The sequence below is a fragment of the Podarcis melisellensis genome (genome assembly GCF_964234715.1).
Source record: "Podarcis melisellensis genome assembly, chromosome: 5".
Taxonomy (NCBI): domain Eukaryota; kingdom Metazoa; phylum Chordata; class Lepidosauria; order Squamata; family Lacertidae; genus Podarcis; species Podarcis melisellensis.
In genome coordinates, this window is record NC_138537.1 from 79,615,621 (window position 1) to 79,639,634 (window position 24,014).

General features: G+C 43.8%; 2 protein-coding genes across 6 annotated transcripts in view; one reads left to right on the forward strand and one right to left on the reverse strand.

Moving 5' to 3' along the window:
• The window catches only part of LOC309371169 (uncharacterized protein), a 238,664-nt gene that overhangs the window by 198,695 nt on the left and 15,955 nt on the right, over positions 1-24,014 (reverse strand). The gene's annotated exons all lie outside the window — the stretch shown is intronic.
• RASGEF1A (RasGEF domain family member 1A) overlaps positions 1-24,014 on the forward strand; it is a 237,947-nt gene that overhangs the window by 160,133 nt on the left and 53,800 nt on the right. Inside the window, exon 1 of one of the 5 annotated variants that reach the window (XM_081913703.1) lies at positions 11,917-12,178. The exons of 3 other annotated variants lie outside the window; for them this stretch is intronic. The gene's annotated coding sequence lies outside the window, so the exon portion shown is untranslated. Of the gene's footprint in view, positions 1-11,916; positions 12,179-18,240; positions 18,263-24,014 lie in introns of those variants that run through there. One more of the 5 variants, XM_081913700.1, reaches the window with a different exon arrangement.

Consider the following 24,014-nt stretch of genomic DNA (forward strand, 5'->3'; position numbering starts at 1 on the left):
AGCACAAGTTATTTTGGAAAGCAGAGGTCCTGCTTGTGGTGTTGTGCCCTGGTCTTTCCCCACTCCCCCTTTCTTCCCAGCGGCTGAGAGATTAAGAAGGTGAGAAAGGGAAAAGACCAAGTCCCACTATTTAGGGGGGACAGGAGGGAGAGTCTCTGGAGCATTTTTGAAAGCATCAGTGCTGATTTGCAAACCTGGTTTGGTTTTGGTTTGGTTTGGTTCCCAGTACATTTCTGATCAGGGACACGGGTGGCACTGTGGTCTAAACCACAGAGCCTAGTGGCTTGCCAATCAGAAGGTCGGCGGTTCGAATCCCCGCGGCGGGGTGAGCTCCCATTGTTTGGTCCCAGCTCCTGCCCACCTAGCAGTTTGAAAGCATGTCAAAGTGCAAGTAGATAAATAGGTACTGCTCTGGTGGGAAGGTAAACGACATTTCCATGTGCTGCTGTGGTTCGCCAGAAGTGGCTTAGTCATGCTGGCCACATGACCCGGAAGCTGTATGCAGACCAATGCCAGCTCCCTCAGACCATAGAGCAAGAGGAGTGCACAAACCCAAAGTCATCTGCGACTGGACCTAACGGTCAGGGGTAACTTTACCTTTCCGATCACAATTCAAAGTGTTTGTCTGACCTTTAAAGTCCTAAATGACCTCGGACTAGTATACCTAATGGAGCATCTCCACCCCCATCATTCAGCCCAGACACTGAGGTCCAGCTCCAAAGGCCCACTGGCAGGCTACAATTGATGGTGTTTCCTGGAGCTTGCAGCGCATGAATTAGACTTGGGAAGACCTTGGATACTGTTTGTACCATCTGGTAAAGAAAGATGAGATGGAGGAGACCTGCAAATCCATCTACACATCTCTATCTGGCAGCCTGACTGACACTGAGGCCTCTGAATTTCCTCAGGAATGGAAAAGGAGAGAGAAACATCAGCTGTGGCTTATTGCCATCCCCTCTTCCTTTTGTGTGTGTGTTTCTTTCCCCTCTGTTTGTGCTGTGGGTGGTGGTGGTTGTTTTCCGTGGATACTTGTGGCAACAATTCATACCACTCAGGGTGAGAGGCTGGATGGTGGGGCAAAAGGTGTTAAGTTACTCAGAAGCCACAGAGAGTCTGTAGGCACAGAGTAGGTCCTCTTCGTGTGAAAGGCAGAGGAGGAGGTAAAAAAAGTAAGTTTAAAAACCGGGGTGGGAATCGATGCACTGGAACCATTGATTTTTCTCATCTGTTTAAATCTCTTTGGATGTCTCGTGTTTGCTTTTACCTAGGCATTTTGTTAAATTGGAATTTTAAATTCTTGTTATTGTGGTTTTGCTAGTTTACCATGTGACAGAACTGTTAAATTTGTGTTTATTGAACCTCTTTATGTGAGTTTATAATTTTTGTGTGTTGTTTCTCTCCGTTTATTTTATCACTTTGTTCCCCACTCTGGGATTGAAAATATTCAATGAAGAATGGGCTATAAATACTGCAAGTAAATAAATAGGTAAAATACCCCCACACCCTTTCCTGTGCATGTGGAAGGACTATGGATGAGGTAGAATCATAGAATTTTGAGTTGAAAGGGACCATGAGGGTCATCTAGTCCAACCCCCTCCAATACAAGAATCTTTTGCGCACTGTGGAGCTTGAATCCACAACCCTGAGATTAAGAGCCTCAGGCTCTGCTGATTGAGAATCTCTGCTGCTTCATCCAGCCCTACTGCTCCACAGCCAGGGACTAGGATTGCTCCCTTAGCTTTATAATTTGAGAACAACCAAATGTTTATCATTGTGGTGTGTGAGGGTGTCTTGGCTACTACAAGGACTCCAAAAGAGGCAGGTACCCTGAATCTCAGGAGGCAATTTGCAGCCCCCCCCCCTTCAGGCCACAAGAAAGGCAAGTTTAACCATTACTTCAACATCCTCAAGGGCAACTCTTTCCTCCCAGAAGCCTCAGTGGCAATTGTACGCTTCTATAGGGGAAAGAGGAGCAATTGAAGACATTGTGGGAGTGACAACTAAGCCTCCTTTGCACTCTGGGTCACTCTAGTGATCCAAGCCTGCTCCTATCTACTTAACTCCATCTTGAGTTTTGCATCTTGTTCACATGAGGTGGGGAGGGAGAAAAGGTGAAGAGTATGGGTGTCCCTTCGCCAAGTGTGACAAATAAGCTTTTATTTCTAGTTAAAGGAATATAAAGTGAATCATCATAAGATGCAGAAACCAAATTGTCTGTGTGCAGATAATGCTTTCAAGTGGTACAGCCCAGTCATGTATTATTGCATATTTGTTAGGTTCTGCACTGAAGTTTTCACCTTCTAGGGCTGGCCCTACCATTAGGCAGAGTGGAGAATATGCCTCCTGCAGCTGATTTGGGGTGTCATGAGAGGGAAGCAAATAGTGGGAGTAGGAGTACAGTGGTACCTCGGGTTAAGAATTTAATTTGTTCTGGAGGGCCATTCTTAACCTGAAACTGTTCTTAACCTGAGGTACCACTATAGCCAATGGGGCCTCCCACTGCTGCCGCCGCATGATTTCTGTTCTCATCCTGAAGCAAAGTTCTTAACCCGAGGTACTATTTCTGGGTTAGCAGAGTCTGTAACCTGAAGCGTCTGTAACCTGGAGCGTCTGTAACCCGAGGTACCACTAGTCGCATTTGCAGGGAGTGAGAGGGGTACTTGTGTCCCGGATGCCAAAATAATTAGTCTTTGGTACTTTGCACCTTGGCTTGCAGGAAGATGGAGAGGGGGATAATAACCATTTGTTGCTTCACCTCAGGCAGCAAGATGTATAAACTGATTGAAAGGATGGGCTCCCAATTCTTTTTAAAGCATTAACAATTATACACATACATGCGCGCACACGTCTTGAAAGGCACATTTGAGGTATGCTGTCTCATTTGTGAATGTTATCCTTGAAAAGGCTTCTCTTTCATCTGTTGTTCCCATGACAGCGGGCTCCTTTTTTTTAGACACACTTAGCATCTCTGTTCTGCATTGTGCTTGCTGATTAATGCCCCAACCCTTCACCTTTGACCTGCGGAATAACAAACCATAAGGCAAACGCTCACAGCAATCACACTTCAAATTGGCCTTTCCTGTGCCGGCATATTAAGAGAAATTGGAGGTTGTGTGGGAGGGAGGGATGATAGATGCTTCCCTTCTAACCCTGCCAGCTCAGATATGACCAAAAAGGACATGCTATGGATTCTTTCAGATGTCTCACCTGAGCAGTTCACTGACAAGGGGTGAAAGATGACAGATTGCCGTGTGTGAATGGAGGATGTCCCCACAGAACACCAGATAACAAAGTCCAGGAGCAATACACACTCACATCTTCCCTTCTAGCTCAGTCAGTAGAGCATGAGACTCTTAATATTGAGGTTGTAGGTTCAAGCCCCGCCTTGGACGAAAGATTATTGCATTGTTTGGAGTTGGACTAGTTGTCCCTTCCAACTCTGCAATTCTGCGATTTTATGATAACTCCCTTTCCCAGAGTTGTTGAAGGTTAGAGCTCAAAGAACCAGGTATTATTAAGGAAAGTGGATCTCATCACTTTGATTCAAGGTGCTGGTGGGCGCATTGTGGCACTTATCATGGGCTGCCACCACCCATGGGAAATGTAGGAGACAAAAAGGGGGAGCTGGGGAGACTTGAGGGGGAGGTGTAGCCAACTCATTTGGCATCAAAACAGACTCCAGCATTTGGTGGGGTAGACCCATGAAACCTGGTGACCAACCCTCACCACATCAGGGTGCACTGTGTTATTAATTAAAATGGTGGCCTTTGGGGGCTGAAAGGCAAGATATCAGAAAATTGAATCATAGAACTGTAGAGTCGGAAGGGACCTTGAGGGTCAACAACTCCATATTTTTATTCTTTATAATAATATCATTGAGACTTCTGCTGGTTAGGGGATCAGGCTGTATTTCTCAGATCCAGCACGATTTTGAACCCCTGCTCACCTACGAGACAGAAAAAACCTCTCCTAAGGATTCATCCATACTTTTGCTTGTTCCATGCCGGGGAAAAAAGTCTGAATGGTATTTTGCTTGTCCTGTGCTTACTGGTCATGGGTCCAAGTGGTTTTCTGTTTGCTCCACCACTTTCCCAGGGAAAAACCACCCTATAGTGCAAATATTAGTCTGCAGAAAATCCCATTGACGTTTGCTCCAATTCAGCAGTAAAAATGGGGTTTTCCCAGGGGAACGAGTGGAAAACTGGATGAGCCCTTATAAACACGTAGGATCACATATGCTAAACAAAGGTGCAAATAAAGATGACTGCACTCCTGCAACCCACAGACTTGGCCCCAAAAACCAAACTTATCCTCCTGCTCTTGGAAAATGAAATCAGAAATGTGGGTCTTAAATACATTTCCCCACTGCATCCACCTCCTGCACAAACCTGTTCAAGCATGCAACATGGCTTTGAAATAGTACAGGGAGATTCTGTTTTGAATGCAGCGCAAACTCACTCATCCTCAGGGGCTTTTGATATGCCTCTTAGAGTTGCTCTTCACAGTGGGCTTAGCTGAGAAAGCTGAGGAGAAATAAAGCAGAAGCTTGAATGTCAAGTTTCCTCAAGGGGAAAGAGACAAAATGTGTATGGAAGCAAGCTGGATAGATACCTACAAGTGCCCTTACTGGGGCAGCCAGGTGAAAAAGAGGAGAGGACTATAGCTCCACTCCAGGACCTGTGTATTGGCAGTGTGACCCTTATGTTCAGCGCAGGATTTGGTCAAGCAGGCTGCAAAGTGGAGGTCTGAGGTCAGAAAGCATAAAGTGTCCTTATGATCAGGGTATCACCCCCGTGGTTTTCAACTGAGATTACATATCACAGCCTTAAGGTAACTTTTATATCTAATTTGGGGTTTCTCCAAAACATGTTGTGGAATACAAAGGGGAGAATTAGGTTACAGCATTGTGTGTGTGTGTGTGTGTGTGTGTGTGTGTGTGTGTGTGTGTAATTTAGAAAATGCAGGAGACTTTGGTCCTAGAAGTATTCCTATTTCAAGCTCAAACTAAACTAGATAAGCATGTAGGTAGGTACCTACAGGCTGAACTAACACACACAAACACATCACTCCAGATAACAAATACCTAGTCGGCATGCAATGCCTAAAATCCATGGGAATCAACTATTCTCAGTCAGCAGCACTCTTTCATGCTGTTAGTCACCAGGCAGTCTAATCAGTCACCATAGAAACCACAGAAAACATTTCGCATCAAGCACCCTCCTGGACTAGCATTTATTGCTTTCTTTAATATCGTTGCCTATGCCGTGTTTATTTTATATTTATCACATTTGTATTGCACCTTTCCTCAAAGGAGCTCCGGGTGGCCTGTTTGAATGCAACACACCATTGTGAGGTAAGTTAGCCTGACAGACAGTGGCTTGGGCAAAGCCACCCAATGAGCTTTATGCAGGACAAGAGAATCAGAATCGAGCTCTCACCGGTTTCAGTAGCATACAGACAAGGTAGTGTAGCACATGAAGTTCATATTTCACACTCAACTATAAGCCACCTACTCTTAGCAGCCCACAGCATTATAGCTAGACACTGGAGGGAGCACTCAGGAATGAACATGGACCACTGGTACAAACTATATGGGAAACTGCCTTACTAGAAAAGCTAACCAACAAACCGAAACTGACACAGGGAGACATAGAAGAGGACGTCTTCACCCCTGTGTGGCTCCCCTTTGTTACACACACAGCCCAACAAGAAAACAACAATATGCCACTGACAGCATATGAACTGATATGGCTAACTTCACCCAACGCCCATCTACCCACACACACATGCAAACAAAATTTAGTCAACTGAAGGCAACCAACCATGCTCTGTGCCCCCCAGCCTCTCTCACTGCCAATGAAAACTAATAAATGAATAGAAAGCGAACCTACCCGCATGACACTGACACAATAACTTTGCACATACACTATGTAAAATGATGAAAGTTTACTACTCCCCTCTCCCCCCGCACCCGCTTTCTCTCCCTGCCTCTCTTCTCCCCAACTTCCTACTGCATACAACATTAATGTATCACATTGAATATAACTGATCTGTAGAAAGGTCGTTATGATCTGAAAATAGAGACAATGTATGTACTTTTGTAACCCAAGAAAATCGTTCATAAAAACTATATTTTTTTAAAAAAAAAAAAACCTATGAAAGTGCCATCTGCGTTACGGAGGCGATACTGTCTTGCCTAACAGGGTTCCCTCAATGTCAGCACCAGAGAATGTGATCTCCCAGGGCTCTCTGTGCGGCTGCCTTTGGGACTCTCCCTACACCATGGCCCCCTTGGGCCACCCCTTTCTTCTCCAGTCCCTCCTCGAGTGCTCTTGCCTAGCTGGAATGTCTGCTTGCTTGCTTAGATGGAGGACAGAGACATAAATGTGTGTGTCTGTAGAAACTTCTGGTTTGGGGTAACTGAAATGTGCGATTGCTTCAGCCGCTCTTGACTTTGGCCCCAGACAAAAATGTCATGAAGTCCCTAGAAGGTTCCCCACAAGGGCCTACAGGCCTCAGGCTGACAAACGTTCCCCACATGATGCACACAGAGTGCTTTGATCAGTCCAAAAGCACAATGGAAATCAGTCTTCCGCAGCTTGGTGCATGCTCTGCAGATGTTTCGTATTACAATGGCCAGTGTCAGGAATAATGAGAGTTGTACTCCAAAACATCTGGGGCGCATCACATTGGGAAGCCTGAAGTAAACGCTAAGTATTGTCATTATTAAGTCCAGCACTGGCTTTGGATTATAGACTTCCCACCACAACGATGTAGGTCTGAGCTGAGAATTGAAGTTCAGCCATAATAGCTTGATAGCAACTAAAATGTCACTTTCATTGGTTTTTTGTGTGGAGGGGGGGATTTCCACCCACCCCTGTTAAAACGGTTCTTTAGAAAAAATGGGAGACCATATTGACAATTTTATTTAGTCTAATAACGTGATATCAAATTCGTATCCCCCCCTTTAAAAATTACTTGCTAGTCTTCTTGTCTATTATTTTAAATTTACAAAGAGGCAGAGGGGGAGGTTACCAACTATGGTCTTTAGGAAGTTAATAGAATAAGATACTTCCTTAGTCAAGTACTCCACAGTAGGAGAAAATCCCTACACCCTGACTTCCATGTAGCTAGAATATAAGAGCTGGTATGATTCAGAAGAAGCAAAACTCTAGACACCAACATTTTCAGATGTGTACAAGGAAGGATAGACAGATCAGACAAGGTCCATATAATAGAGACTTTAAAACACTAAGGGTGATTAATTACCTGAAAGCATCTTCAGCATATCTATAATCTTAGTTTGTGTTCATCTTGTCCTAGATGAGGTTTAGGAATTTGCCCAAATTTGTTAATGTAGGCATCATAATTGAGCTGTTAGACTTGCATTTTATATTTTGGATTTTGAAGTGGCAAGTTTGGATGCAGGAACTGCTGCTAGCAGCTCAGCACACAAAACAACCACCCCCAGCTGATGGTCTTGGACAGAGGCCTTAAGTCCTCCAGGGAGATGTTACACACCGTATAATTAAAGCCACAGAATGCTATTGCTTTTCTTGGTTTAAGCTTCCAAAATTTTGTTTATTGGAGCAAAGCCAATTTAGCATGTCGATTTACATATCGTGGCTGCAGAGGGTTTGGCAGATGGTCTAATTGCATGGCTTCTCGCTAGATTATTTTACTGGCTTTAGGGCAGATACCGCAAAACTTGAATTTAAAAGGAGGATAATGTACACGTCCAAAAAGATTTGGCCCCTCTGGCAAATTCCAAAGTAAACATAGTACGCTATGTTTATGTACCAACATGGGAGTGAAAGCTGTCTCACATTGCTAGCAATCTATAAGGCAATGTCTTCACCTACCTTAGCAGACCCTCCAAGTGTCCCTATTTTCCAGGGACAGTCCTGGATTTACAGAAGCCATCGCGGTTTCTGATTGGGTCCTGAAATGTCCCACTTTTCCTTAGGACATCCCTATTTTCATCAGATAAATGTTGGAAGGTATGGTGTTATCTGACCCCTGAGCTGTCTGAAGGCAGCCCTGTATAGGGAAGTTTTATTAATGTTTAATGTTTTATTGTGTTTTTATATATGCTTAAAGCCAACCAGAGCAACCCAGTCAGATGGGCAGAGTTGTTGTTGTTTAGACGTTTAGTTGTGTCCGACTCTTCGTGACCCCATGGACCAGAGCACGCCAGGCACTTCTGTCTTCCACTGCCTCCTGCAGTTTGATCAAACTCATGCTGGTAGCTTCAAAGACACTATCCAACCATCTCATTCTCTATCGTCCCCTTCTCCTTGTGCCCTCCATCTTTCCCAACATCAGGGTCTTTTCCAGGGAGTCTTCTCTTCTCACTTGGTGGCCAAAGTATTGGAGCCTCACTTTCAGGATCTGTCCTTCCAGTGAGCACTCAGGGCTGATTTCCTTAGAATGGATCCGTTTGATCTTCTTGCAGTCCATGGGACTCTCAAGAGTCTCCTCCAGCATTATAATTCAAAAGCATCAATTCTTCGGCGATCAGCCTTCTTTATGGTCCAGCTCTCACTTCCATACATCACTACTGGGAAAACCATAGCTTTTACTATAAGGACCTTTGTTGGCAAGGCAGTGGCGTAGTGTGGGGGGTGCAGGGGGGCCGGCCGCACTGGGCGCAACATCTGGGGGTTAGGGAAATCCGCGGGTTAGGGGGCGCCAATCCACGGGTTAGGGGGCGCCAATCCATGGGTTAGGGGGCGCAAATTACTTGCCTTGCCCCAGGTGCTGATAACCCACGCTACGCCACTGTGGCAAGGTGATGTCTCTACTTTTTAAGATGCTGTCTAGGATGGGCAGAGTATAAATAGTAAAAGTATTATAACAGCGGGAAGTCAACATGGCACAATCTAGATGCTGCTGGACTCCAAATCAGTCTTAATCAGCCTGGCCAGTGGTGAGGGATGATGGGAGTCCAACAACCTCTAGGGTACCTTATTGGCTACCCATGCAGTTTCACTACCCTATCATTCTGAATGTCCATAAAATGTTTTAGCTATATTGTGGAAAGATCACAGGTGTTTTAGACTATGACTCCCACCAGCTCCAGCCAAATGACTTCCCTTCCCTTGGCTCTGGTCAATACATAACAGAGTTTGATTTAAGGGCTTGTTGTATTAGAAATACGCTTAGTACTTTTATTAGCTCCTGTTATTACCTTGTTTTAATGCCATTTTTATTATGGCCTAAGACTAAAACAAAGAAATGGTTGCCTTCTGCTTTAGCCTTTTCACATTGTTTGTGTACATTCAACAAAAAAATAGTCCATGGTTCACTGAAGGATGTGATATTTCATTGAAAAGACATAGCTGTTGTCAGCTGTCTTTGGTTCCTAAAGAGCTACAGCTGCACTCGAAAACAACCCCTGGAACAGGCATGATAACTGCTTATTTGATATACAAATGTGGCATCCTTTATATGTCATTAAGTGTAGATATGAAATAGGGCCCCAATCAATTAACAGCATTTCCCCCAAAAAGTCGAAATAAAATTTTAGAGTTGTTTAATCTCTGGATAGTCTCCTACATAAAACAAACAGTGTGGCCACACTCCAGATTGAATTAATCTAGACTGTGGGGCCATTGCATTCAAATTTTCAAGGACATTCTTCCACTTACTAGAATGAGGGCCTTCACCAGAGACCATTGTTAATAAGCTGAAGATGTTGCTTAATTTTTACAGAAAGAGTGCAGAGACACAATGCAAAAGTGTCTGGCCGAAATTTCATCTCAGCATGTGTAAATGTGTTATTTTCTTAGCACTAAGTAAATGTTGTGGGAAGGACACAGTACTAGTTTTAACAGTAACAAAATGGCACATTATGCACAGTCAGAGATGACATTTTGAGCCTACTTGGAGCCATGGAAGAAAACAAACTCAGTTAATGCATGGTACCCCCACCAGAAAATGAAGCTGTTTCTTACATTCTTCCCATTGTGAAAACAAACTGACCACTTAAATCTAGGGGGGAAATGTTATGAATTGTTAAATTGCTGAGTTAAGCAAGATGTAACTCAGGATATGTCTATACCACAATTCTCCAGGGCTCCGGGGAACAAATGTGTAGTACTGGGCACACAATTCTGCTTCCTGTCAGCTCACCTTTCATTAAAAGGGGATTTCTACAAGTAGCAGGTATGCAATGACCTCAAGATTTGGTTCAGACTTGATGTGGCACTTCAGAAAACAGCATGCCTTGATCTGAAGGCTGCCTGATTTGGCTTGGGGTTTGAGGCCAAAACCAAGTCAAAAAACAAAGCTTCCCATAACGCATTGTTATTGGGAAATAAACATGGGAAGGAAACCTGACAAATTAGAAATAGGTTCAGAGGTTTTTATGCTAGGCATCTTTAAAGTTGGTTTGCAGGGATGGGAAATAAGAACTAAAAAGGATCTAGTTTCCTCTCTTTGGTTTTGTTTGTTCTGAATTTTACATTGTAAATTATTGTGCACATCAGAGCACCCCCCAGTCTGTAAGGGTTGCAACAATGAGTTTGCTTTATTGAGCCCCAATAAAGTAAGCAGGTCAAACATTATGAAACCAATATCACAATATGGACTTCAATCCAGTTTGGAACAATATATCGACTTATCACCCATCCCTAGTATACACCCACCATTTTATTCTAGAAACAATAGACTGATTTTTGTCTGCCATCCACACAGCACCCGCATATTTTTTTGCTCCTGAAAATATATTGTTGAGAAACTGGTTTCATTCCAAAAAATAAAAGTTTGTTGCAAATTGATTTTGTATTACCCCGCATTTGAAAACAGATGTGGGGTGGGGGTCATCCCAACAATGTGGGGGGGTCCACACCTGCCCAAAGCTATTGTGTGGGGGCCCACAGTAAAGTCACAATCACCTCTTCTTTCTTCATTCACCTGGGGCACATGCAGGGAGGGGAAGGTGCGGATAATCTAATAAAGGAGGGGGTGTCAAATGTGCATCAAGTAACCACATCCACCCTTGTTGATGCCACCATCTGGATTCACTCTAGAACAAATACATCGTGCGTATTGGGCTTCAAACACCAGTGGTGGGAGCACGCCGGATTCGGAGTAAGCGAGACTGTGTAAGCCGAGGATTGCACTGCCTGGGAACTAACGCACACTCCTGAACCTTACATCAAACAGATTTCCCTCTTGAAGGATCAATGAGAAATTCCGACAGGAGGATCAATTTTTTAAAACTATCTGCTTGTATATTTATTACAGAAGTATATAGCTCGCCACTCAAAGGATATAGCTTGCCTACCTTTGATAGGCAGGTCTTACAAATTAGGAAATGGGGAGAAATGCTTCCAAATGGGGGAACCCCTGTTTATTTAGCCTTTTTTACTTATTACCTCAATAGGTTAACCACCAAAATCCCAAAATCTGTTCCCATGACGCTGTCTTCGCTCGCTACATTTGCATCATAAAAGCTGTTGCAGTAGCTTAACTTTGAAGGAATATCAGAAGCCCAAAGCATGAATAAAATCTTAGAATGTGCCCTTTTCCCCACGTAACCATGTTATACAAATACTCTTGCTCGTGGTTTTAGGCTGCAACCCCATACTCTAGAGAGTAAATCCTATGGAAATCCGTGGAACTCACATCTGAGTAAACGTGCATAGGGTGGCACTGTAGAGCGTTGTTTTCAGCCCCCCTTTTTTTTCCTTTCCCAAGCTTCTCCCACAGTGTAAGACATTTTTCCTTCTTTGAGGCAGAAAAAAGTGGCAACAAAAGACAACATTCCTGAATCAACAAGTGTAGTAAGCAAGAAAAATTGCCATTTCGTCGCGTTTGATTTGGCAGGGGCGGAGGAAAACTGTGCAAAATTACAGCGGGGAGGGGGAGAGAGAGAGAGAACCAGAGAGATTTGCAGATAGTGCGCCTGGGCAAGAAGCCTCAGGAGATTTCAGAAGGTGGACAGATTCCTCTCTCGTTAATGACTTCAGATCCACTGAACACATGCCAGCAGGAAAAGCCGTTCAGCTCCCTGGCTTGGCTTAGAGCCCGCTGCTTGCCTGCTCCTTTTTGCAAAACAAGAACCTGAAGTTGCTAGCAGGTTGGCAGGAAGGATGGGCTGCAGAAAAACTTCGCCGGGTGGTCCCAGATAATCTGTAGGACAGATATTTGGCTGGAGGAGGTAGCCAGAAAGGTAAGCAGTTATTTGTCTCTGTTTTGAACGGTTGTTCTGTACGTAGTTTTGCTTGAGGCTAAAGAATCAGACTAAATGGGAGCCCGTCTTGCTGTGTGCTCGTGCCAGGTTTCTGGGGGGATTTCCAAGATTTAAACTCCCCCACCCTCTAGCTCTAACTATGGCACACAGGGATTCCTCAGGACAAAAGACAGGAAGACTCTTCCTTCTAGATTTGTGAATGTTATTCCCCGCTCTCCCCCCCCCCAGCAACTAAAACAGTATCACTGTTAAAGGTGATGAGCATATTAATTCCAAGAGCTTTTATGATAGCTGGTGACAGCAAAAGAAATAAATTTTCGGGGGACACAGAAGTGAGGGAGTTGTGTCCTGCTACTACATGTTAAGGTCTCTGGAAGAAAAATAGTAGTATATGTTAATGACAGGAGTCCAAAAATGGAGGAGGCAAGTGTGGGGAGCTCTTTTGGGGGGCGCTTGCCCTCCCACCCTCTGACATCACCCATTGCAATAGCTAAGAAGGAAGCCTTGGTAAACTGCACCTTGAAAATAATACTATTTAATGTTTATGCGGCACATTTCAAGTGTTCAGAGTGTTTTAAGCTCGTTACGCAGTAATTCTTAAAACAGCCCACAAAAAATAGACTGGTGTTATTACAGTGGTACCTCGGGTTACGTACGCTTCAGGTTACATACGCTTCAGGTTACAGACTTCGCTAACCCAGAAATATTACCTCGGGTTAAGAACTTTGCTTCAGGATGAGAACAGAAATCGTGCAGTAGCGGGAGGCCCCATTAGCTAAAGTGGTGCTTCAGGTTAAGAACAGTTTCAGGTTAAGAACAGACCTCCAGAACGAATTAAGTTCTTAACTAGAGGTACCACTGTATTCCTGTATCAGTTGGGGCAGGTCTAAGGGCCACTTCAAACATAACTTTTTTCCCCATTTGTATTGGCACTGGCTCGGAGTAACATGCATCAAAGCTTTCATTTCATTTCATTTCAAAGTTTTCATTTAAAACAAAAAACAAAACAAAAAACGGAAGATGTGGATTGTAGTTAACATTGTGTGTACACAATTTCCAAATCAGTGGTGGAGCACGCTGGGTGAAAAATAAACCAGAGTGAGTACACAGATTAATGTGTATTAACTGCCAAACCTCTGTTTGCTGGTATGTAATGCATGGAAGTCTGAGGGCACACTATATATGTGGTTGGAATGCTTGCTGTATTTTTATTGTAGAAAAAGCAGCTGCAGGGGCTCCCGATTTGGATTGGGGCTACTGTGGGCATGGAGTAGGGGAATCTAACCCTAGGATCCCATACCACTGCCTCAGTCCAAATGGGACCTGCCATTAGCCAAAGGGGAAATACAGGGTTAAGTCAGGGAACTGGTGCAGATTCCAGAGTTTGCAACTTAACAGGGAGAGGTTAAGGCAGGGGCAGACTTTGGCAATCTTTAACGCCCTGTGCAAGGCCAAAAGTGGATCTTCTCAATTATGGATCTTCTCAGGTTTGCGCCCCCTTGGCTCAGTGCCCTGTGCAGTGTGGGTGGGGGCACCTGCACTGCCTTAAAACTGGTGCTAAATTAAGGAGCAATACCCTTAAAAGTGCTTTAAGATCCGAATTGAGAGAGTGCTTTAAACACCAAAAATGTTACTTTCTGAACCCAGAAAGCATAACGGGTTTACTTGCATTACTTTTAATGTTTGATATTTTATTATGTTTTTATGTGTGTTGGAAGCTGCCCAGAGTGGCTGGGGCAACCCAACCAGATGGGCAGTGCGTAAATAATAAAATTATTGTTATTACTACTACTCTACTACTACTACTACTCACAGTGCTCACATCTCTCAACCCTCAGTGCCAAAGCTTACATGCAATCCTGAAGGGTGTACGTACTACACAGACTTCCAAAAACCTCACAGGAGAAAGGAGAAGAGTCAAGGACAAGCTGCATTTATCTATATATAGCTTGTTTATATAAAACCCACATTCTCTGAGTGCGCCAGTTTCAGATGGGCTGAGACATGAATAGTCCCTTGAGTAAGTGTTTATAGCCACTGCTCTGTATTTGCAAATCCATTGTAATATAACATCACATACCAGCCCTTTAAAGGGATGCAGAAGCACTGATGTCTACTATATTTTCTGTAATCTTGGCAATGAGCATTAATGCCTTCAAGAGAACAAACAATAGCATAAATACTTATTTTAACAGGAGCATTGAAAAATGTAAGATTTTAGAGACATGATCCAACTGGCGTCCCCCCCCCCCTTTTTTTCTTTTTTCTGGCATCTGGTGGTGGCAGAACCTCAAGGGAGATTTGAGAGAAAAGTGGTGATACATATAGAAATAGTTTTCCCTCTCGGATAACTTCATCAGCAGAAATTACATAAACATTAGTCAGTTGAAATGGGCTATATTTTCAGCAAAACCTAGTCATGCCTAAGTCCCATTTGTCTGAGTCCCACAGGGTGAGGGATCTGCCAGGATGGTGCTTCCCCAGAGGTCGATGAATCCAATAGGTCTTCAGTCTGTCCATGGAGACTGACTTTTCAGCAGACTTGGCAAGCCTTCCTGTTGAAGCTCTAGTCAATTTCTCAAACAGGAAGCTCACCATCTAGGCAGCTGGCATTCTTAGATTAAGTCTAGTTAGCGAGAGAGGGGTTATCTAAGAATGTCGACAGCCTAGGTGGTCAGCATCCTGTTTGAGATTTTAATGTTTAATGTTTTTCCCCTAGATATGCTGGAAATGAAGTGTGTGGGGGAGTATTCATAGAGGTCAGGTAATAAAATATTTGGGGGTCAACCTACCAAAAGCAGCTTAGAGCCCTATTCTGCAATAGTGTCAGCAAACAAGGATCAAAGTATATTTTACATCAATGTGTAGTCTGGCCTTGCATGCTTAATCCCCCCTTCCCAAATGTATACTTCACTTATGGAATTCACTGCCACATGATGTGGCAATGAGTGCCGTCCTCAATGACATTTTAAAGGAGTAGACAGAATCATGGAGAAAGGTCTATCAACTGTTTTTAGCTATGGATGCTTTAAAATTCAGAAGTAGTATACCTCTGTATTCCATATCGAGACAATCAACAGGGGAGGCACCAGAGTAGCCGCTGTTGGAAACAACAAGACGAACAAGTTGATACAGAAAACCAGGTCCTAGGTTCCACATCACTCCAGTAATGTAGGAATGGATGAACCACAAAGAGATGCAGGATCACATGAGAAGAACCACACCAGCAACAAAGGCTGAGTTAAGAAGGTGATGCTGATGAGCTTTTAGCTGCATAAACATATCCTTCATCCATTACAGGAGCAGGGTGGAAAGCAGCTATGGGGAGCAATAATCACACCGCTTGCATAACTTAAGAACCAGAACCAGACTATTGAGCAATAGTGCAGCTGCTTCTCTATTCAGAGGAAGTACTTGGTCCAATAGCAGAAACTGCCTAGTGTACCCCCATGAACTGTTGCATCCTATATTCTTCTCCTTTATTTTGATGAGGCTTGTCAGCCTTGGAAAACAGCCCACTTAGGAGAAGGAAAACTGACCCTAAACCTCCACAGCCTTGAGGGACATCTTTGGAAGAAGAAAAGGCTAAGGAGTAAACCCTACCAAACCTGGAGTGGAGGCCCTAAGATGGATGGATGGCACATGATACACCTCATTCCAGCGGCCATGCAGCCATGCTGGTGCCAAATGAATTGGTCTGCCAAGAGGGGGGTCTTGCCATCTGGGCAGCCCAGGGCCTCCATGCACACTACCCAGGCTTGCACCCCAGGGAGGTCACTTTGGTCATGTTAACACAGCAGTTTTGACTTCACCCCCAGAGATGTACTCCATTGTGTCTCAAGATAGACAGGTGCCAACAACTTTGCTGCAATCAAGGATGCTTGCACCAGTGTAAAAACAGAGAAATGGTGCACTGCCAGCTCCAAATATCACACAATCATACAATGTGCACATTTAACATTAGCAGAAGAAAATCCAATAGAAGCAAAGTATTTCTTTTAGAGGAAGAGACTGAGCCTGGAAAATAGGAGAATGAGTTTTCTTTCTTTGTGACTTGTTCTAAGAAGTTTTCTTTATTTCTTCTCCTTTAAAAGTTATCTGAAAAGGACCATGCACAGAAAGGCTATGTGTACCCATACAGAAATAGTGAATCAATAAAATTCTAATGGCTATCCCCTTTTCAGTTGTCTAACCAGAGAAACTAGAGAGAACAAGAGGTGAGAGAGGTGATTCTCTTTTGTAATAGCAGGAATTTTGAGTTTTGAGTGGGCGAAAGAGGCATTTGCCTTGTCTCTTCAAATAATATGCTATTGGAAAAAGGTAATAGCCTTTTATTGTCAAATTTTAAGATTCCTGGAATGGCACATATGTGTGTACGGAGTTGGAAGGGGGAAGGGTGCAGCTTTGCTGGTATAGCTTATGGGCATTTGGTCTTGGTTGGTATGGATACCGTTCACTGAGCTGATTCTGAGTGAAGTGCTGTTGTGCAAACCATCAACATACTTAGCTTGAGATGCAAATGATAGCCCACAACTAAAACGAAAAGGTCGTAGGGCAACAGCTTACAGGATCATGTGCTCAGGATCACTCCAGTTTTGTAACCCTTTGCTAATCAGAGTGGATTCTGTTATCTGTAGTTCTCACCTTGCTAGTCATTCCACCCTTTTGTCTACAGTGTGTATGTGCAGGATACAGAGAGCCAGCTTAGTGGGGTGAAGTGGTTTCCAAGCTGTACTGTAGGGGACCCTGGGTTTTCTCAGTAGCTGATCAAAATCAGTAATGGTGAACAAACTTTACTGAAAAGCAGTTTCTCAAATACTACTGGTCTTCTCCTACAGCAGGGATGGGGAAATGGTGGCCCTCCCAATGGTTTTGATTAAAACTTTCATCAGCATGGCCAGTGAGTAGGGTTGATGGGAAATGTGGTCCAACAACATCTGGAGGACCACAGGTTCCCATCCCTTGTGTTGCATGCATTTATCAGCTCATGTACTTATCATGTAGTACCAGTGAGTCTCAACACATTTGGCCAGCAATTGGCATTGACAGAATGCACAAAACACATAACCTCTTCCCCCAAGAATTCTCTGTACATCTCACACAGGTTGTGTAGCAGATGTGCAGGATTTCCTTGGCAGGGATGAAGACTGAACATCTCTGGTATAATAGATAGACCTGAGAGATGCTCAGTCATGAACCAATGTGGGCAGCTTCCCTTACTTCACTGGGCATAAAAGTGGGATAACCCCTGGATATGTTGCTCTATGCTCCCTGGAGAGAAAGGATGCACATAATAAAACATAACAATCCCGGTCCACTTTATAGACTTGATCAAACAAGTAGTAGCCTACAGAAGCTTAGGCACTTGGGTGCCATAACATTTGTTGTCTTTTTATAGCCTCCTGTACTGATCCAGCCATGATGCTGATGCAAATCCCATTAACGCCAATGAGATTATTTCCACCATCTTCACTGATTCAAATTCTAAATTTCGTTTGGTGACAGATGCAAGCCTAAATGCAACAATTCCATTATGGAAACCGTTTTTCAAAAAATTAGATTAGCTTCAGTACATGAAGCATAACAGCACTGACTAGATGATCCTTGATGTGTGAACATAAACAATGGAAGAGATTCCAATTATCTCTAATTCAGATTTTAGGCCAAAATCAGAGGTGTTGATGAATAATGGATTAGCTTTTTTGCAGAAACATCAGTACCGAGCAGAACAAATATGAAAGAAAGTTTGGAAGGGGGGCTTCTGTATATGTGGGAAATGAGTAATTTGTTTAAACAGACATATGCCACATTTCTATCTCTTGATATCTCAACACTGCTTCAATTAACAAAACACATGTCAACAGGCAGCTTTGAAACAGGTAAAAAAAATGGATTCTAATCTATAGCCGGTGCATTTTGGGTTAAGATTTGGTCTTGACATTTTCTAGGAATCAGGGCTGGACCATGGGAAGGTGTCTGAAGACAGGAAAGGAAGGGCAATCAGGATCAGAGAGTGAGCTACCAGGAAGTACTGAAGGCAAGACCAGGAACACAAGAGCTCAGGCAGATCCTTCTGATGAAGCAAAGCACCAGTGCGTTGACACAGGAAGCTTTCATATACAACTTCCTGCCCAGAAGCAGCCAGTAGTCCAGTGAATAGGCCAAGTCCAGAACTTGGAATGTTGTTCACAGAAAGGATGCAATTGGGTCCTTTTTCACATGGGACAGTGGTCAGCAATTCCTGCTAGAGGGATAGGTAAAGGTAAAGGGTCCATTAGGTCCAGTCGTGATCGACTCTGGGGTTGCGGCGCTCATCTCGCATTATTGGCCGAGGGAGCCGGCGTACAGCTTCCGGGTCATGTGGCCAGCATGACTAAGTTGCTTCTGGCGAACCAGAGCAGCGCACAGAAATGCCGTTTACCTTCACGCTGGAGCGGTACCTATTTATCTACTTGCACTTTGACGTGCTTTCGAACTGCTAGGTTGGCAGGAACAGGGACTGAGCAATGGGAGCTCACCCCGTCGCAGGGATTCAAACCGCCGACCTTCTGATTGGCAAGTCCTAGGCTCTGTGGTTTAACCCACAGCGCCACCCACGCTGGGATAGCCTGCTACAAATATGCATTACACCTTCACAGGAGAACTTGCCTCCATTGCCTCTGGGTAGATAACAATAATAAATATGCCCACTTATTTGAGTCATGGGGCATCTACATGGCAGAACTCATGTTCCTTACAGGGTGGTGATGCTGGCATTATGGAGACCCTATCAGAGGGCATCGTATATATTTACAGGTGCTATTAATTACATAGAAGATGTGGGGGACATTAATACCTGTGATAAGTATACAGTGGAGGTCTGCCCTTGAAAGTAGCTCTACATATATTTGATGACCATTGTTGAACGCTGTGCAGAGGTATAATTTCATGTCTCCATGGTGGCAGAGGAGCAGTGAGCATTCTGGTAATGAGTGGGATTTCTATAAAGGTTTGACGATACACTCTTGGGTATATTCAGGATTAAATTGCAAAAATGCAATGCGCTCCATGGGGGAGGGGGAGGGATTTTCTTGTGATTATGCGGTGTGAAAAGTTGCCATCAGCAGTATATGTACTCCTGACTCTGAGGAATCATAATATGTGGTGTCAAACAAAGGCGGCTGGGTGAGAAATCCCCACTCTCCTCTCCCTCTAAATGAGATGTTTGATGTTCAGCAGAATAATAATTTTGTATGCAGGTGTCCGTATTTCAAGACACTTTTGGATAACATGTCTGTAGCTGTAGCTACATGTGAAAAGAACATTAGTCTCATGTATTATTTGGGTTGGAGGAACCGTGTATATTTTGTGAAAAGGGCTGGGACCGAGACAGGAAGGTGGTTCAGATTGATTGTAACTGTAAAAGGATGCATCTGGATAAGATTTCCTTCAACTTTTTATCTGAGCCCTGGCTCAAGAGCTCTGCTCAGTCATTATCCATCCCTTATGTCCACGGGTCATTATCACAGTGCACCATGCAAAGGAAGGTTTCCTGCATAAGCCATCAAAGGCTGTTGAGAAATGTATGATCATCATTCTCGCACAGATAATATCTATGGAAGTTTACCAGCAGCATCAGCCATTCAGATCTTGGAAAGGAAAAAAACTTTTCATCCACACAGCTCTCTTTTGTGTTACAGGAGAAGCTATTGGTCACTGATCAATGTTAGCCATGTTATAGATTTGGAAGAGGGACCCGTCCCCCACCCCAAACCCCAAGAAATTAATAAATGGCAGGATTTTGATTATTTGGGATGTGAAGGGAGAAATACAAACTGCAGAGTAATTCCTGGGCAAGCCTATGTAAAATGACTTGGCCAAGCTAGGGCCATTAAGAAACAATATAGGGCCACTGAGGGCTATTGGTGAGGCAAGAAAAATGTCATTCCCCCTGCCCAGAGACAGGGCTTTGGAAGGTTGCCAGGGTTATTGGGTATGAGGTGATAGGAAGAGTCTTTAGCAAGGGTTGCTTGGAAGAAGGAAAAGGAAGAAGGACTGGGATCCATGTTGGGCAGGTTGGCTGCAGGTAGGCTAGGAGAGATGCCTTGGACTCCATGGCTGCACTGCTGTGGGATACAAGTCCCTCTTGAAATCACCATGCTGTAAGATCTGGACTCCCTCTATGCAGACTGAAGGTGTAAATAGGTGAATCAACCATATTTCTTAAAACTATGACAGTCTCTGCCATATCTCAATTCCCTAAAGGACCACAGACCCTGGGTGAATGCCTGGAACTCCATGGTTCTTTCCACCATTGGGCAGAGAGAGGGGAAGGCAGCCAACTTTTGTAGCAGCCATCAGCCACTATTTGCAAACTGGGTAGTCTCTGCTGTTTAATAGTCAAAATTAGTTGTAAGAAGATTGTTTACGGCACTGTCATCCCACAGAAACATCACAAGGTGCATCAAGCCACTGGTGGCAACTGTTGCTTGTACACTATTGCAAAGGGATGCTTGTATTGTATGCACTGGAATTGGACATGGGTAAGGAGTTCTGGAAATAGACAAGAATACAATAATCAGGATGCTATAATCTGTTTATTGGATTACCTCTTGTTTGGGAAGTCAGAGGTAGCCTTGTGTTTATTAGTATATATGCCAAACTGGCAGGCTGCTCTGAAAACTTTTTAAAATAAACTGTTTGTAAAGATCACAAGACATTGCATCTAACTAAATGGGCAGCATACAGTAGAAGCAGTTGGAAAGGATGGCTGATTTGCATGTCTTTCAGGCAGGATACCTTAGAAGACATGGTGTAAGTATTTAGCACTATCGCCAGAAAGAGAGCAGAGATGCAAAAAGTTGTTGCTATTTTAAAAGCATTATTTGCTAAGATTTTAATACTGTATATCGCTGGAACACATATCCAGAAAAGGCAAAGCTGTTTCCAGAACTTTGTGAATACGGCCAATCAAGCCAGGGATCCATTGCAAAATATGAGTTTTATAAATGCATTTGATCCTTTCAGAGCAAGAGAATCTCACCTCTATGGGGATTTTCTGCAAATGGAGTTAAGCAATGACTCAGATCAGTGTTTTGGAAACTTTCATGGCTGAGGTTTGCTCTGAAATTGTTTTATTAGTAAACATAAGGCTCATGTGCCTAAGTTTTATCAGTTTGTGCCTGTCTCATGGTCACTTTCACACATGGGATCCTTCAAAATTATACAAGAAAGCAACAGCTTAAATCTAACCTGGGAAAATAAAGAAAGTTGCTTTGCTGTTGCCTGCCAGAACTATTAAACTGACTTGCTAGCCTTGTTGTTTTTAGTTTTCTTTAACATATTGCTGCTTCTGATGTCTTGTGGCTTGAAAAGCGTTCAAAGGGAATGTTGTTGTTAAATAAGAGGAAGCTTACAAACATCCCAAAATATCACTTTAAAGACTGACATCAGCAGACATTTGTGTTGTCTCTGCCGATTTGCTGAAACATTCATGTGCTTGCATCTTGACATAAGGGGTTTTGCACATTCAGCTACACTGGTACAATTTTAGTAGGAAAGTCACACACATTTGAGGAGAGCCAAACACACACACACCCCTCCAGAAATGTTCACAAGAAGGAACAAGGGGAACATAGGATGGCTTGCAGCCTGATGCAAGCAGAACTGTGTTTAGTCTGCGAGCCATTGCCTCCCAAGCTCCCTGCCCCACCATGGAAAAAATGTAGGAAGTGAAAAGAAAGCAGAGGTTGCATTTGTCCCTGAAAACCATCTCTTCCTTTCCTCCTCCTCCTGCCCCCAGAACTGGGGCTAGAATTATGTCCCAGCATCCTTGGTGGAGAAGTGATGTCTCAGATACTATTCACAAAGCCTCCTCCCAAGCAGGAATGGGATAGCATCACTTTCCAACTAAGGATGCAGGGACTAATAATTCATACTCCAGTCCCATGTGGGGGGAAATGTGCTACTGAGAGCATTCACAGCCACCGCTACCTGTACAGCATTTCCTGTCGCAAGTAGTGAGAGTGCCACCCCACTACATCAATTGGACACAGCGGACATCGTCCTGAGAAAACTCAATGATCCCGATTTTATTTTATTTTATTCTTTGGTAGATTTGCAAAAAGAAAAACACACACCAATGAATAAATTTTAGAAAGGGGCAAGATTGGACATGGATGCACAAAGCATTTTCTTTTATTAAAAAAAAATCAAGACTCCTTCTGCTCCCCCTTTCTTCCTGCCCAGGGCAACCCTGCCCTCTACCTGCCTCTCAGAGCCAGCACGTCACATCAGTCGGGGGGGGGCACGGCCTCTCCTCCTCCTCGCCCTCTCTCCAGCTGCCCAAGGGAGGAGGCCAATCACAACACGTAGGCCAGTGTGGTGTAGTGGTTAGGAGCGATAGACTCGTAATCTGGGGAACCGGGTTCGCTTCCCCGCTCCTCCACATGCAGCTGCTGGGTGACCTTGGGCCAGTCACACTTCTTTGAAGTCTCTCAGCCCCACTCACTTCAGAGTGTTTGTTGTGGGGGAGGAAGGGAAAGAAGAATGTTAGCCGCTTTGAGACTCCTTCGGGTAGTGATAAAGTGGGATATCAAATCCAAACTCCTCCTCCTCCTCCTCTTCTTCTTCTTCTTCTTCTTCTTCTTCTTCTTCTTCTTCTTCTTCTTCTTCTTCATAGTTAATAGTTGATCAGCAGCTACACTATCTAGTGAGCACTGATCCTTAGCATGAATCTTAATTTCCATATTCTGTTGAAAAATATCAGCTGATGAAGGCTATTATGAAACAGTAGTACAGTGGTAACTCAGGTTACATACGCTTCAGGTTACAGACGCTTCAGGTTACAGACTCTGCTAACCCAGAAATAGTACCTCGGGTTAAGAACTTTGCTTCAGGATGAGAACAGAAATCGTGCGGATGCAGTGCAGCGGCACCGGGAGGCCCCATTAGCTAAAGTGGTGCTTCAGGTTAAGAACAGTTCCAGGTTAAGAACGGACCTCTGGAATGAATTAAGTACTTAACCCAAGGTACCACTGTATCATTCCAGAGACCCTGTTCTTTTGAGGCTTTTGAGACATCTTCCGTTGAAACTTTTGAAAGACTACTGAGAGACTTTACTTTTGAAACTTGAGATGTCTTCTGTTGAAACTTTTGAAAAACTGTTGAGAGACTATCCTTAGACATCTGTTTTGAACACACAGCCGCGCTACCACTCTGCTATATTATACATATGAACTCTGATTGGCTTATTCCTATAATTTGAATGATATCATTATTCTATTATATATTCTCTACTATTAGCCTATGTCTTATGTTTGTATTGTTGTGACTGGTTCTTATTGCAACACAGGGGTTTGTTTTTGGTTCAAGGGAGTAGGCCATGGAGAGGCAACGGGGTGCTCCTTTGTGCTACTGCCACCACTGCTACATCTAGGGACAAGCGCTGACTCATCTTCCTCCCCTAGCTTGACAACAGCACTGGCAGGGGAAATGGAGACATTCCAGGATCAAATCAGAAGCTGGGATGGTTTCTGTAATTTCAGGACTGTCCCTAGAAAATCGGGATACTTGGAGGGTATGGCAGCGGTTATGGTGCTCTATCAGAGCTCTGCTGCTGCCAGCCAGGGAGTTGGATTACAGTCTTACGTGGCTCACAGTCCTGTTTACACTGCCTTGAGTGCATGCTCCAGTGAATACAGAACATTTACATATGTATATTCACTTCTGACCAGCCATTGATTGGCTCACACTGTAAGGGCATATCTTCCTATACTATAAAAAAGCCCCAGTCAGTTTAACAATCAATGGCTTCCCCCACAGAATCCTGGGAAAT